Genomic DNA, 14,290 nt, shown 5'->3' on the forward strand with positions numbered 1-14,290 from the left:
ATTCGGAAGTAGTTTGTCACTCTTTCTTCCTAGTCTGTCTTTGTCTGGAAGCTCATCTGAAACCTGTCCACCATGGGTAGCCCTCCTGGTTACTTAAAACACCAGTGACATAGCCCTCAGAAGGAAGTTTTTTTGTGAGGGGACATGATCACTTGCCTGATGGCTCCTGAGCCAGCAGCTTACTTGTTCTTGTAGTAATCAATCATACTGCCATTATTATTTCTGTTTTTTTTTTTTTTTCCTGCTTTTATTTCTTCTCGAAGTATCTTCTCTTCTTCTAACCACTCTAGGCTGGTCTGCTTGTCCCTTCCCATGGAAATTTTTCTCCTCAGACTATTCTGTATGGGATTCTAATTTCTACCTATGATCTTATGCACTGCAAAAGCTCCATAGGAGGTCTCTTTCACTGGGCAATTTCTAGTCCCTTTTAAGGTATTCCAATCAATTATAGGCTGAAGACAGGCAACAAGCTTTCCATTGTGATGTTTCTGACTATTCCTTCCCCCCACCACCTCAAGTGTCTATTTCACAATGGTAGGCAAGGGAAACCAAGATTCAAAAGACAGCCAAGCATCTTAACATTATTCCCCTCTTTTACCCTTTCAAACCATTCCTCAATCCATAGATATTTATTATGGTTATGTCATCTTGTCAATTGACTCTTTGTCATGAGATAGTGTCCTTCTTTGTCTCTTACGCTAATTTTTGTCTTGAAGTTTTCTTTATCAGAGATTAGTATTGCCACTCCTGCTTGTTTATTGTTGCAGTTAGCTTGGTGTATTTTTTTCTCTCCTTTAACTTTTAGTCTGTTTTGGTCTTTGTGTGTACGTTATGTCTCTTGCAGGTAGCATATTGAAGGGTCTTGTTTTCTTATCCATTCTGCCACTCTCTGTCTCTTCACTTGTGCATTCTATCCATTGTCATTCAATGTAATTATCAATAGGTATGAATTAATTGCTACCATTATGTTAATTTTTTGTAGTGCTGTTCGTTCCTTTGTTATGCATGCTTTCTTGTGCTGAGTTTGTGGGGTTTTTTTTGCTATTTCTTGTCGGTTTCGTCTTATTTTTCATGTGTGCTTTTCTGCATGGAAGTTCAGTTTAATGGTAAGTTGTGAAGTTTCAACTTTCTTTGGGGTTACCTTATAGTTTATTAACTTTCTTCTCTATTTAAGAGAGTCTATTGTATCCTGTAATCTACCTGACAACCACCTAGATCCTGTTGCTACGTTTATTTCTTCTTTGACATTGATATAATTTTGATCTTCGGTTGACCTCCCAGGTCCTTTGAATTCGTTGTTGTAGTTTTGTTCTGTTCTGGACTCTGTTATCTGTAAACTGAGTTCCTGGTGATGTTTTATGTCTGTCAATGTCTGGTTGTTGTCTGTTCTTGTTGGTTTCCAATCCAAAGAACTCCCTTTAGGATGTTTCGAAGTGCTGAATTGGTTTTGATAAAATTTCTTAGATTCTGTTTATCTTGGAATGTTTTGATTGCACCATTGTATTTGACAGATAGTTTTTGCTGGATAGATGATTCTTGGTTGGCAGTCTTTTTTTCCTTTGTTGTTGTTGTTATTGTTAAGTACCATGATCAAAAGTAGAAGCAATATAAAAGCAGAGACAAGAACCTCCACTTTGAAACAAAAATAAAATTGTGTGTTTGCACCATAGAAGCCTTCAGTAGTGGGTTGGGGTATCCACTCGTTCAGGGCCCTCCGCCAGTCACCACCATACAGGTGCACAGATAGATATTTAGAAGTTAATAGGAGAAAGATTGTTTACTGTTTTTTTCTCTGAAGATCAGTTAAGTATCTGTGTGTTCACAGTGTAATTCTTGAAATAGTTGTGTCTTTTTTGTTGGAGTTTTACAGATTGTTAATATGGTTTGTTTGTCAGGCCAAATCTCCTTTTTTTCTTTCTGCATTGTTGTTGTTGTTAAGTGCCATGGAGTCAATTCTGACCCATAGCGACCCTGTACAGCATTTCCAAGGAGCAGCTGGTGAGCTTGAACTGCCAACCTTGCAGTTCTAATGAATTTGCAGTCTGGTGCTTTAACCCACAGGGATTAATTGTCCTGCACAAGTTAACTTTAGGGCTGGGACCCACAGTCAGAAGGCAAAAGCAGCAGCCAAATGATTTGCCCTTGGATTGATGGGGCTCTTTCTTTCTGTGCCAGTGGGAAAGCTGTGGTCTCAACACTGGGCTATTTTTGGGGTGCTCACCCACCTGCCTGAAGGCGTCCGGGATGGGCAAAGAAGGTATGACAGGGAAGAGAAAAAAAAGCATGTAGAATCCCTCCATACCTCCTTTTGCAAATGTAATTTTAGCTCTGGTTCCCTGTGCCAGTCTATCTGTAGTCCCGCCCTCTAACTTCCACCGGAGCAGGATGGCCACAGAGGGAGTCCCGTGCCAATTTCTAAAATGCAATGTTTTCCTTTATACTGTGATTTTTTCCACTGATGGTTGCGGGAAACTGATGCCCTGACCCTTATGCTAGATCCAGAACTCTGATGAAGTTTTGTGAGAACCTAGTCTCTGGGTTTTCAGCCCCTCCCCAATGGAGCCTGTCCTACCTGACTCTGTTCTGCCCTGACCAACTGGAAGTCATATTCATAAGCTTTTGAGTAGCTAAGTATTTGGAAATAATATGCCTCTTCTTTTTCTTAGTCTGTATTCTTCTGAAAGCTAAGTAGAAATCTGTCCACTATGGGTGGCTTTGCTAATGTTTAAAATATCCATGGCATAGCTTTCAGCATCATAGCAACATGCAATCTACCACAATATGACAAATTGACAAACAAGTGATGAATTTAAAAGACACATTGTTCAGTTACCTGCAGAATGTCCAGACTTCCATTTTGACAGATTATAAATTGAAGGCTATAGATTTCTTTGGGGAAGCATTGTTGTTGTTGAACCACCACCACATAAGAAAGTAAAATACTGCCTCCAAATGTATAGACCTACATGGAGGCTATGTTTAGAAACAATAACTTCATATTTTGATATTTTGTTTAATGAAAGTTTTTCTAACATCACAGCAACACTTTTTGATTTACTCTCCTACATATTTATTATTAACATCAATATGACTTGAAGAATGATTCTAACAGAGTATAACCCAATATTTTCTCAATGATGTAGTGATCAGAAACAAATTGGAAACTCTTATGAAAAAAACAATTAATCTGAATAAATAAGTTCCAGTGTTTTAGGGTGGGCCATTACCAGAAAAATAATGCAGATTCATGTTATGCAATAGTAAAAAAAAAGAAAAAAAGTAAAATGGTCACCTGAAATAACTTTAAAGTGTTAATACATAGATAATACCCTTTACAAAACAAGACAGACATCCGAATGACAGTGATTTTCTTAGATGTCATCAAGTTGTTTCTGACTTATAAAGATATTATATACAACAGAAGAAAACACTATCACGTCATTTCCTGTGCCATCTTCACCATGATTGCTCTGCCTGAGCCCATTGTTGTAGTCACTGTTGCAATTCCTTTTTGTTGAAGTTCTTCCTCTTTTTTACTGGTTCTCTTCTTTACCAAGCATTATGTCCTTCTCCAGTAACTGATCCTTCTTGAGAACATGTCCAAAGTATCTGAGATAAGATCTCACCTTTCATGCATCTAAGAAGTTTTCTGGCTGCACTTCTTTCAACACAGATTTGCATGCTTATTCTTTTTGTTTGTTTTCTAGCAATTAATTTTATATTTAATATTCTTTGCCAATACCATAATTAAAAAGCATCATTTTAAATTATTTTCCTTATTCATTATCTACTTTCTTATGCACATGAGGCAATTGAAAATGCAATGGTTTGAGTTAGACATACCTGAGTCCTCAAAGTGACATCTTTACTTTTGAGCAATGTAAATAGGTGTTTTACAGATGTGCTCAATGCAAAATGTAATTGGATATTTTGACTGCTGTAATAGTCTATGTTATTGATTGTATTTGTAAGATATTACAATTAAGAAGTCATCTCACTAAATAATCAAACAATTAAAGAGAAAGGATGAAGGAGTATATTTGTTATTGTTAAGTTTCATGGAATTGGTTCCTACTCATAGCAACCCTGTATAGGGTTTTCAAGGAGTGACTGATGGATTTTTATCATTAGCCTTGAAAAACGGTGTGAGAAAAAGAACTAATTAAAGCCCTGTCTTGCTGCAGGATCACACAAAATAGATGTCTATCTTACTCATTGATAAAACCTCTGCAGTAATTAACATGAATCCCATAAACCCTTTCTATTGACAAAATTGATAAAGAAAAAATGTCTACTAGTGTTACATGCCCACTAGTACCTGACTAGCTCAAGCTTCTGTGATTAAGTCAAGAGAGAGTACTATTTCAAACAGAAATGTAGATGTTTGTTTCTTTTTATTATTTTTTAATATTTTGTGTTTTTTTTACATTTACAATTCAGTGGCACTAATTACATTAATCATATTGTGCAATTATCACCAGTATCAGTTGCCAAGTTTTTCATCACTGTAAACTGATTATGTTTTCTAAACAATGACTCCCATTTTGCCACTATCGCTGTTGTTATTATCTACTGCCAGGTCTATTCTGACTCATAGAGACCCAGTATTGGGTTTCCGTGGAGTGACTGGCAGGTTTGAATATTCAATCATATCCTACAGAACCACATGCTCACCATTAATTGATTTCAGGAACTCTGATAGCATAGTGGTTACGAATTGGGCTGTGAACCACAAGGTCAGCAGTTCAAAACTAGGAGCTGTTCTGTGGGAGAAAAATGAGGCTTTCTGCTTCTGTAAAGATTTACAGCCTCAGAAACCTTGTATAGGGTCACTATGAGTGAGAACCAACTCCATGGCACATAACAATGACAACAACAACATTCTAAATATTTCACTTGTTGCTGTTGTGGTTAAGTGCCATCAAGTCTATTCTAACTCAGAGTGACCTCTGTATGTTTCCAAGGAGCAGTTGGTGGGTTGAACTGCCAACCTTATGGTTCACAGTTCAGTGCTAATCCCATAACAAGTCCACTTCATTTAAATGGGGTCCTCACTCTTTATCCTTTTGTGAATGACTTACTTCTCTCAATATGTTTTTATGGTTCATCTAGATTGTAGCATGCATGAGATCTCTGTTGCTTTTTGCTGTTGTTAGAAGTCTTCAAGTATGTTCTGACTCATAGCAACACAGAACATGTACAACAGAACAAAACACTTCCTGACTCTATTCTATCATCACAATCATTGCCATTTGAACTTATTATGACAGCTTGTGTTAACCAATCTTCCTAAGTTCTTCCTATTTTTCTCTTACCTTCTACTTTCTCTTACTGGCTGAGCAATATTTCATTGTATGTATCTCATTATTTGACTATCCATTCATCTCCTTATGTACATTTTGGCTGTTTCCACTTTTTAGATATTGTAAATAGTGCTGCAGTGAACAATCATGTACATGGGTCTGCTAGTGTTGCTGCTTTCAAATCCTCATTATATATGATGGAGTGAAATTGCTAGGTTAGTGATGGTTTTTCTTTAATTTTTTAAGTAACAGACAAACTATTTTTCACAGTAGCTAAATCATTTTTCCAGTGTCCTAGTGTGGCACTATATGATAATGCACAAGACCACAAGGTTGATTTGAACTGAAAGGTAGGAGGTTCTAACTCACCAGCAGGTCCTTGGAAACCCTATGCAGAGTATGAGTTGGACCCAACATAATGGCAATTAACAATATACTATTTTGCATTCTCACTACCATTTGATAAGGACTCCAATTTCTTCACATCCTATTCAATATTCATTGTTTCCCATGCTTTTGATCTTAGCCAACTCTGGAGAAACGAAGTGCCATCTCACTGTGGTAAAGTTTGCATATCATGCCTTTAAAAGATGGACAGTAAATATGGAAGTCTGGAGAAGTTATACATTTAAATTCTAATATTGCTGAAGAATGTTAAATTATGATGATTGACAGAACAACAAAGACATCTGTCTGGGTAGTAGTATAGTCAGAATGCTTCTTGGAAGTCAGTGTGGTGAAACTTAATCTAACATAATGTATACAAGTCATCATGAAGTACCTTTCCCTAGAGAAGGACATCATTCTTGCTAAAGTGGAGTGTCAGTAAAAAAAGAGGAAGAGCCTTATCAAAGATTAGCACAGTGGCTGCAACAAAGAGCACAAACATAATAACAATTTTTAGGATGATCCAGGATTTGGATCGTCTTTTTTGTATATCGTGTTGCTTTGAGTAGGAATGATCTCCACAGCACCTAACAACAACAACAAGGGCCAATTATGTTAAAGCTCTTTTCATGTGTTTGCTACTCTTTTGTACTTCTCTGGTGGAATACTTATTCAAATCCTTTGAGCATTTTTTGGGTTTTTTTTTTGACTCTTTGCTGATAAACTGTTGAAGTAATTTATATAATCTTTAGATTGTCCCTTCACATTGTTATTAGAAGTCTTTTCTGCACAAAAGTTTTTAATTTTGATGAGGAACACTTTTATCTATTTTTATCTCTAGTCTTTCTATCTAACAATCCAGTGTTAAACTTTCGGTTCCAAAGCAATATCTCTATGTTTTCATCAAATAGTTTTATAATTTTGCTTCATACATTTGGTTCCTTAACCAATTTTGAATTAATTTTGATACATGGTGTGATGTATGACTCCAGTTTTATTCTTTTACATGTAGAAATTCAGTTGTCCCAGTAATAGTTATAAAAGAGACTATTCTTTCCCCATTGAAAGGAATCGTCACACTTGTTAAAAGTCAGCTGACTGTAGACTTTACATCTATTCCTCATGGTTGTAATTATTTTCCAGAGACCAGTCATTATAGGAAAATCAGTGTTATGCAAAAATAGATAATTTTTTTTCTTTTATGTGTTTAAATTATACTTTTGCCTTATTTTTTTTAATATCTGGAAAATACTATTATAAAAGTAACAGCTAAGATCTATTTGTCTACAGTTGATGTGGCACTGTGTGATAAGCAGTGGAATCTGAGTCACAAGGCCGGCAGTTCAAACCCACCAGATACTCCTTGGAAACTCTATACAGAATCTCTATCAGTCAGAATCAACTTGATTACACATAACAACATAAGAACATAATGTTGCCCAGAATTCTGTTGCAATGTTATATGATAAGCACTGGAATGCTAACCACAAGTTTGGTGGCTCTAACTCAACAGCCACTCTTCAGGAAACCTATACATGGTGACTTTAACTCTCATACTTCATATGTATTATCAGGAAGGACCTGACACTGAAGAAAGATACCACACTTGATAAGGCTGGGGTAAGCAAAAAAGAGGAAGAACCCCAATGAGATGGATTGACACAGTGGCAGCATCAGGTTCAAGTTTAACAATGATTGTGAGAATGGAAAAGGACCAAGCAGTGTTTTTCTTTATTGTGTATAAGGTCACTATGAGTTAGAACCAACTTGATGATGCCTAACAACAACAAACACATGGACATGATCAGATGATTGGTGGTGGTGGTGGTGGTGTGATGTGGAATAGGTTCTGATAAATAGAATCAATTAAATTGACTACATCTTTGGTTGTGATGGTGGTGGTTATGTGCTGTGGAGTGGTTCTGACTCACAGTGACCTTAAACAGGGTTTCTGAGGCTGTAAATCTTTACAGGAGCAGAAAGCCTCATCTTTCTTCCATGAAACCACAGGTAGTTTTTGAACTGCTGACCTTTAGTTTCACAGCCTCATTCATAACCACTAAGCTACCAGAAAGCCTTACATCTTTGTTAAGAGACAATAAAGAAACTCAATAACATCAGCCAAAATACAGCCAGGGGCAAACTGTGGAACAGACCATCAACTGCTCATATTCAGGCTCAAGCTGTAGCTTAAGAAAATTTAAATAACTCCTCCACAAGAGCTAGAATATGACTTGAATATATCACACCCAATTTAGAGACCCTACCAAGAACAACTTTGATGCATTTGACACTAATGATCAAAGACCAGTGGAATTGTGGCATGATATTAAGAACATCATACATAAAGTAAAATGTCATTATAAAGAAGGAATGAAAGAAGAGATCTAAATGGATGTCAGATGAGCCTCTGAAACTTACTCTTGGGCATAGAGAAGCTAACGTAATGCAAGATATTAGCACATAAAGGACCGAAATTAAAAAATCCAAAGGGCAGCTAAAGAAGTAAAAGTAAAATATTATAATTAAATGTGCAAAGACCTGGATTAAGAAAACTGAAAAGGAAGAACAAGCTCGGTGTTTCTCAAACTGAAAGAACTGAAGAAAAATGTCAAGCCTCCACTTCAAATATTGAAAGATTCTGTGAGCAAAATATTGAATGAAGTAGGGAGCATCAAAAAAGATGGAAGACATATAGACACCATACCAGAAATAATGCTTTATTTTTAACCATTTCAAGATATAACATATGATCAAGATCCAATGGTACTAAAGGAAGAAGTCAAGCTGCATGGAAGGCATTGGAGAAAACAAGGTTCTGGAAATTAATGAAATACAAATTAAAATGTTTCAACAAATGGATGCAGCACTCAATCAACTATAGGGTGAATTTTGTAAGACAGGTACCTGACTAGTTGTTGAGAAGAGACCTGTATTTGTGCCCATTCCAAAGAAAGCTTACCCAGTGGAATGTGGAAATCATCAGGCAATATCGTTAATATTGCATGCAAGTAGAATTTTGCTCAACAGAATCCCAAAACATTTGCAGCAAAATATTGACCAGGAGCTCTAATTCAAACCAGATTCAGAAGAAGATATGGAAGAACTGATATTATTGTTTACATCAAATTAATCTTGATTGAAAACAGAAAATACCTGAAAGATTTGTGCTGTTGTTTTTATGTGCCATCAAATTAGTATCAACTCACAGTGATGCTATGCACAACAAAACAAAATACTGCCCAGTCCAGGCCCAACCTCATAATCGCTGCTACGCTTGAGCCCATTTGTGCCACCACTGTGCCAATCTACCTTTTTTGGGGATAATCTTATTTTCTCTTACCCTGCACTTTACCAAACATCACATAGTTCTCCAGAGACTCTAATTAGCAATTTGTACTTCTTACAAAACAGATTGGTTTGTTCTTTAGCCATCCATGGTTCCTTTAATGCTCTCCTCCAACACCGTAACTCACATACATCAGTTCTTCTATAGTCTTCTTTTTTCACTGTCCAATTTTCACATGCATATGAGGTTATTGAACAGACCATAGTTTGGGTCAGGCAAACCTCGGACCTCAAACTGATTTCTTTGCTCTTGAGCAATTTAACAAGGTCTTGCACGGAATAGTTGCCTCAAGTAATATGCTGCTTGATTTCTTGGCTGTTGCTTCCATGAGAGCTGATGGTTGATACAAGCAAAATGAAGTCTTTGACAACTTCAATCTTTACTCCATTTATCCTGATATTGTTTATTGATTCAGTGGTGAGGCTGGGTCTTTGATCTTCATCAGTAAGTATTTTAAGTCTTCTTCACATTTAGCAAGCAGGTTGTAACATGTGCATTTTACATATTGTTAATGAGTCTTCCTTTAATCCTGACTTCATATGTTTCTTCATATAATCAAAGTTCTCAGATTATGTGGTCAGCATACAGACTGAATAACTATGATGAAAGAATATAACCCTGGCACACACCTTTCCTAATTTTAAACCATTCAGTATTTCCCTGGTTCTGAACTACCTCTTTATCTTTGTACTGCTTTCTCATGAGCACAATTAAGTGTTTCTGAATACTTGTTGTCAGCAATATTTCCCATAAATTGTCATTATCCACACAATCAAAAGCGTTTGCATACTCAGTAAAGCACAAGTAAACATCTTTCTGGTATTCTCTGCTTTTAGCCAAGAATCATCTGATATGAGCAATGATTGCTCTGATTCCACATGCTAATCTGAATTTGTATTGAACCTCAGACAGTTCTCTATCAATGTATGGTTGGTGCTGTTTTTGTTATGTTTAGCAAAATTTTACTTTCATGCAGTACTAGTGATATTGTCTGATGATTTCTTTATCCTATTGAGTCACCTCTCTTTGGAATGGGCACAAAAAGGGATCTCTTCCAGTCAGTTGTCCAGATAGCTGCCTTCCAAATTTCTTGGCATAGATTAGTTGTGCCTCCACTGCTTCCTCAGTTTGTTTAAGATTTCAATTTTTAATCCATCAATTCCCAGAGCCTTTTTCTTTGCTTATAACTTCAAAGCATCTTGGATTTCTTCCTTCAGTATCATTAACTCTTAATCATTTTCTACATCTCGAATTGGTTTGTCACTGACTATTTATTTTTGGTATAGTTATCTGTGTATTCCTTCCATCACTTTTTAAAATTGTGCTAGTAGTTATAATTTATTTAACATTTAGAGGATTAACATATAGTTATAAGGTCAATATAACCCTTCCACTGGAAGCACTTCATTTGGTTTAATTCCATCTTTAGAGACAAACAGGCAATTCTAGGACCTTCATTCACAATAATGAAATGTCTCCAAAGTTCAGAGTTAGTCCAACACACACACAAAGAAAAGGTAAATATATATCTGCCTTTTGGAAACATCTGTAATTATAGAATTTTTCTGAAAATGAAAAAAACAATGTTAATGCTCAAACATTTTTCCAGACATTGTGATTCCATGCTTCTTACTGGATCTGCCTCCTGTGCTTATGTCATCAAAAAGATCTTTGGAAAATGAACCAAGATTTGATTATTACATGATATATTTTCCATCTTCCTTGATGCTATTTGCATCATTCAATATTTTGCTCAAAGAATCCTTGATTATTGCAAATCAAAGTTTGATTTTTTTTAGAGTTCCCTCTGCTTGATAAATGCTGAGTGTCTTCATACCTTTTGGTTTTCTCACACCAGGTATTTGCACAATTTTCATAATATTTGACTTTGTCATCTTGAACTGCTCTTTGAAGAAAGAGCTGTATTTGTGTTTCACTGACTATACAAAGGAACTTGACTCTGTGGATCATAACATACTATGGATAACATTGTGAAGAGTGAATATTTCAGGACACTTAATCATACTTCTAAGGAACTGATTCTTAGACCAAGAGGTAGTCATTCAATCAGAACAAGGGGATATTTTATCTTCTAAAATCGGGAAAGGTGTGTAATAGAATTGTATCCTTTTATAATATTCATTCAATCTGTATGCTGAGAAAATAATCTGAGAAGCAGGATTATGTGAAAAAGAATGTGGTACTTTAGGAATACTCATAAACTACCTTCCATATGCAGATTACACAACCCTGCTTGCTGAACAGAAGAAAGACTTGAAATACTGATGATCAAAGTGTACAGTCTTCAGTACTGATTACAGCTCAATGTAAAGAAGCAAAAATCCTCACAACTGAACTAATAAATAATATTTTGATAAATGGAGAAATGATTGAAGTTGTTAAAGCTTTCATTTTGCTTGGATCTACAATCAACACTTATGGACACAATGATCAAGGAATCCAATGACCTATTGCATTAAGAAAATCTGTTGCAAAAGACCTATTTAAAGTGTTAAAAGTACAAAGACATTCCTTTAATGAGTAAGATGTGACTGAACCAAGAAATAGTAATTTCAATAAACTCATATGCATGTGAAAGTAAGAAAATAAATAATGAGGACCCTAGAAAAAAGGGTGCATTTGAGTTATAGTGTTGTAGAATAATATGGAAAGTACCATGAACTTCCAAAAGAACATACAAATATGTCTTGGAAGAAGTGAAGCCAGAGTGCTTCTTACAAGTAAAAATGGTGACAGTCTGTAGTTCTTTGTACATGTTATCAAGAAGAATCAGTCCCTGGAGAAGGATATCATGCCTAGGAAAGTTGAAGTTCAGTGAAGAGAACAAAGATGCTAATGAGATAGATTGACCCAGTGGCAAGAACAATAGGCTCAAAATTAATAACAATTGTAAGGAAGGTGCAGGACTAGGTAGTGTTTTGTTTTGTTTTATTTAGGGTGACGTTCAACAACATTTTTTTTTGGGGGGGGTACTAATGCAAACAATGTTTTTGATTTTAAATTCCAAAATTTTATTGTTAGAATAGTAATGCAACAATCTGTATCTTGCAACATTTGTATCACCATTTATTACTTTTAGAGCTATTTTGTTTGGGGGAATTTTTTGTTACATAGACTTTTATGCCATCAACAAAGGCAGATTTACTTTTTTTCTCTTTAGTCTGTATACCTTGTATTTCCTTTTCTTGTCTTACTGCATTACACCAGGATTTTCAATATAAAATTGAATAGAATTGGAAAGAGGAGATAGCCTTGTCTTACTCTAAATCTTACGGAGAAACGATCTAATTTTTCACCATTAAGTTTGACTTTAGAAATAGTGTTTTTATAGATATTCTGTAACTAGCTGAAGCAGTTCCTTTGAGAATTCCATTTATTCTTCTCAATTGAGTTTCCTGTTTTGGAAAATTAGTTGTTGTTGTTAAGTCCCTTCAAGTCTATCCTGACCCATAGCGACCCTGTGTAGGGTTTCTGAGGAGCAGTTGGAGAGCTTGAACTGCCAACCTTGCAGTTCAAATGGCTTTACAGTCTGGTGCATTAACCCACAGTGCCACCTTAGATTCTTGTTTAAATCATCAAGCTGGTTTTGACTCATGGCTACCCTCTGTAGGATTTCCTAGGAATGGCTTATGGGTTTGAACCGGTGACCTTGCAGTTAAGAGTTAAATGCTTATATCAAAGCAAAACACCAGGATATCAATTGCTTTTGCTGTTGTTGTTAAGTGTCCTCAAGTCAGTCTGTATGGACTCATAACAACCTTGCGTGAGGTTTCTGAGTAGGGGCTGGTAGGTTTGAATCATTGAGCATAAGATGAACAGTCCAGTGCTTATCCTACATTACCACACCAAGACCCCAGCAGTGTCTATGAATTCTAGAATTTATCTTCCCATCACTGCTTTTGCTGCATTTCACACATTTTAGTTAGTTGTACTATGGATTTAGTTAGTCTGGATTTGGTTCAAAAAAATTTTTTTTCTTAAGATTTTGGTGACTCCTTAGTTATTTATATGTGTTTTATTTAATCTCCAAGTAATTTATATTTTCTAGCTACCTTTCTATAATGGATTTATAATTTAATTAGATTATGATCTGAAGACTCATGCCTTTTTTTAAACTACTTTACAGTGAGTTTCATCTCTCGTTATTTTGGCCTATCTTGGTCAGTTCTTAATGTGATCCAAGAAGAATGTACAAGACTGAGACAAAAATTATTCACATTATGAACATAGAATTTATTTCAATCAACTTTTAGAAAAGCCAAATACATCATTTTTTGGACTTAAGCTACTTTCTTTTCACTACACTTTGTCCATCTGACAACAATCTTTCATATTCATTTATTTTAAAATATTTTAGGCTAGGATGTGATTGATGCACAAATGTACTGCTCTCTTCACTTCATCAGTGGTAAATCTTCGTCCTTTGAAAGGATCCTTTCAGGGGATCAAAAAAGTGAAAGTCTGATGGACCAAGATCAGATCTATAAAGGAGGATGCTTTAACACCTCTGAATTTCATCTGGAGTTAAGCTTCAGCTCTACAGTGAGCATTGACAAGGTTGTTGAACGTTTTCCTGGTAGTGGACATTGCGAATCCCAGAAATCCCTAAACCTCAATTTTTCTGGTGATGGCTGACTTTTGAACTTTCACTTGGTTGATAATTGAGGATGCTTCTATTGCATGCTCTGCAATTTACTCTCAGGCTCATAGTGATGAATCTATGACTCATTACAAGTAATGATTTTTTAAAAGAAACTTTTACCTTCCAATTGGTCCAAATATTTTTTGCAGATTCTCATCCAAGAGTTATTTTGATACCCAGCTGACATAAACTTTTTGAAACCCAAGTTTGTAGTGGCTGATTTGCAAATAATTTGCCACATAACACACTATCATTCATCTTTTCAGCAGAATAATTTCATGTGCATCTCAAAGTTGTCATTAGCTGTGGATGTGGACAGGAGTTTTAACATAATTGGAGTACAGATAATTTTTCACTCACCCTTGTATATTCTGTTGTTTTTTTGTGAAGTAATTTATATACGTGGATTATAGCCAGCTGGTTGATGGCACTGTCTTAGAAATGATCTTGCATCTCTAGATTATAAAGTTCCATAATACTCAAGAGATAAACTAAAGATGAGTCTTAGATATAAGGAAAAATGAAAAACAATAAATGACATCAGTTTATTAGTGGTTTGTTTTCTGTTGCTCTGCCGGCTTTATTGAC

The sequence above is a fragment of the Chrysochloris asiatica genome, unplaced genomic scaffold (assembly GCF_000296735.1).
Source record: "Chrysochloris asiatica unplaced genomic scaffold, ChrAsi1.0 scaffold00619, whole genome shotgun sequence".
Lineage (NCBI taxonomy): Eukaryota > Metazoa > Chordata > Mammalia > Afrosoricida > Chrysochloridae > Chrysochloris > Chrysochloris asiatica.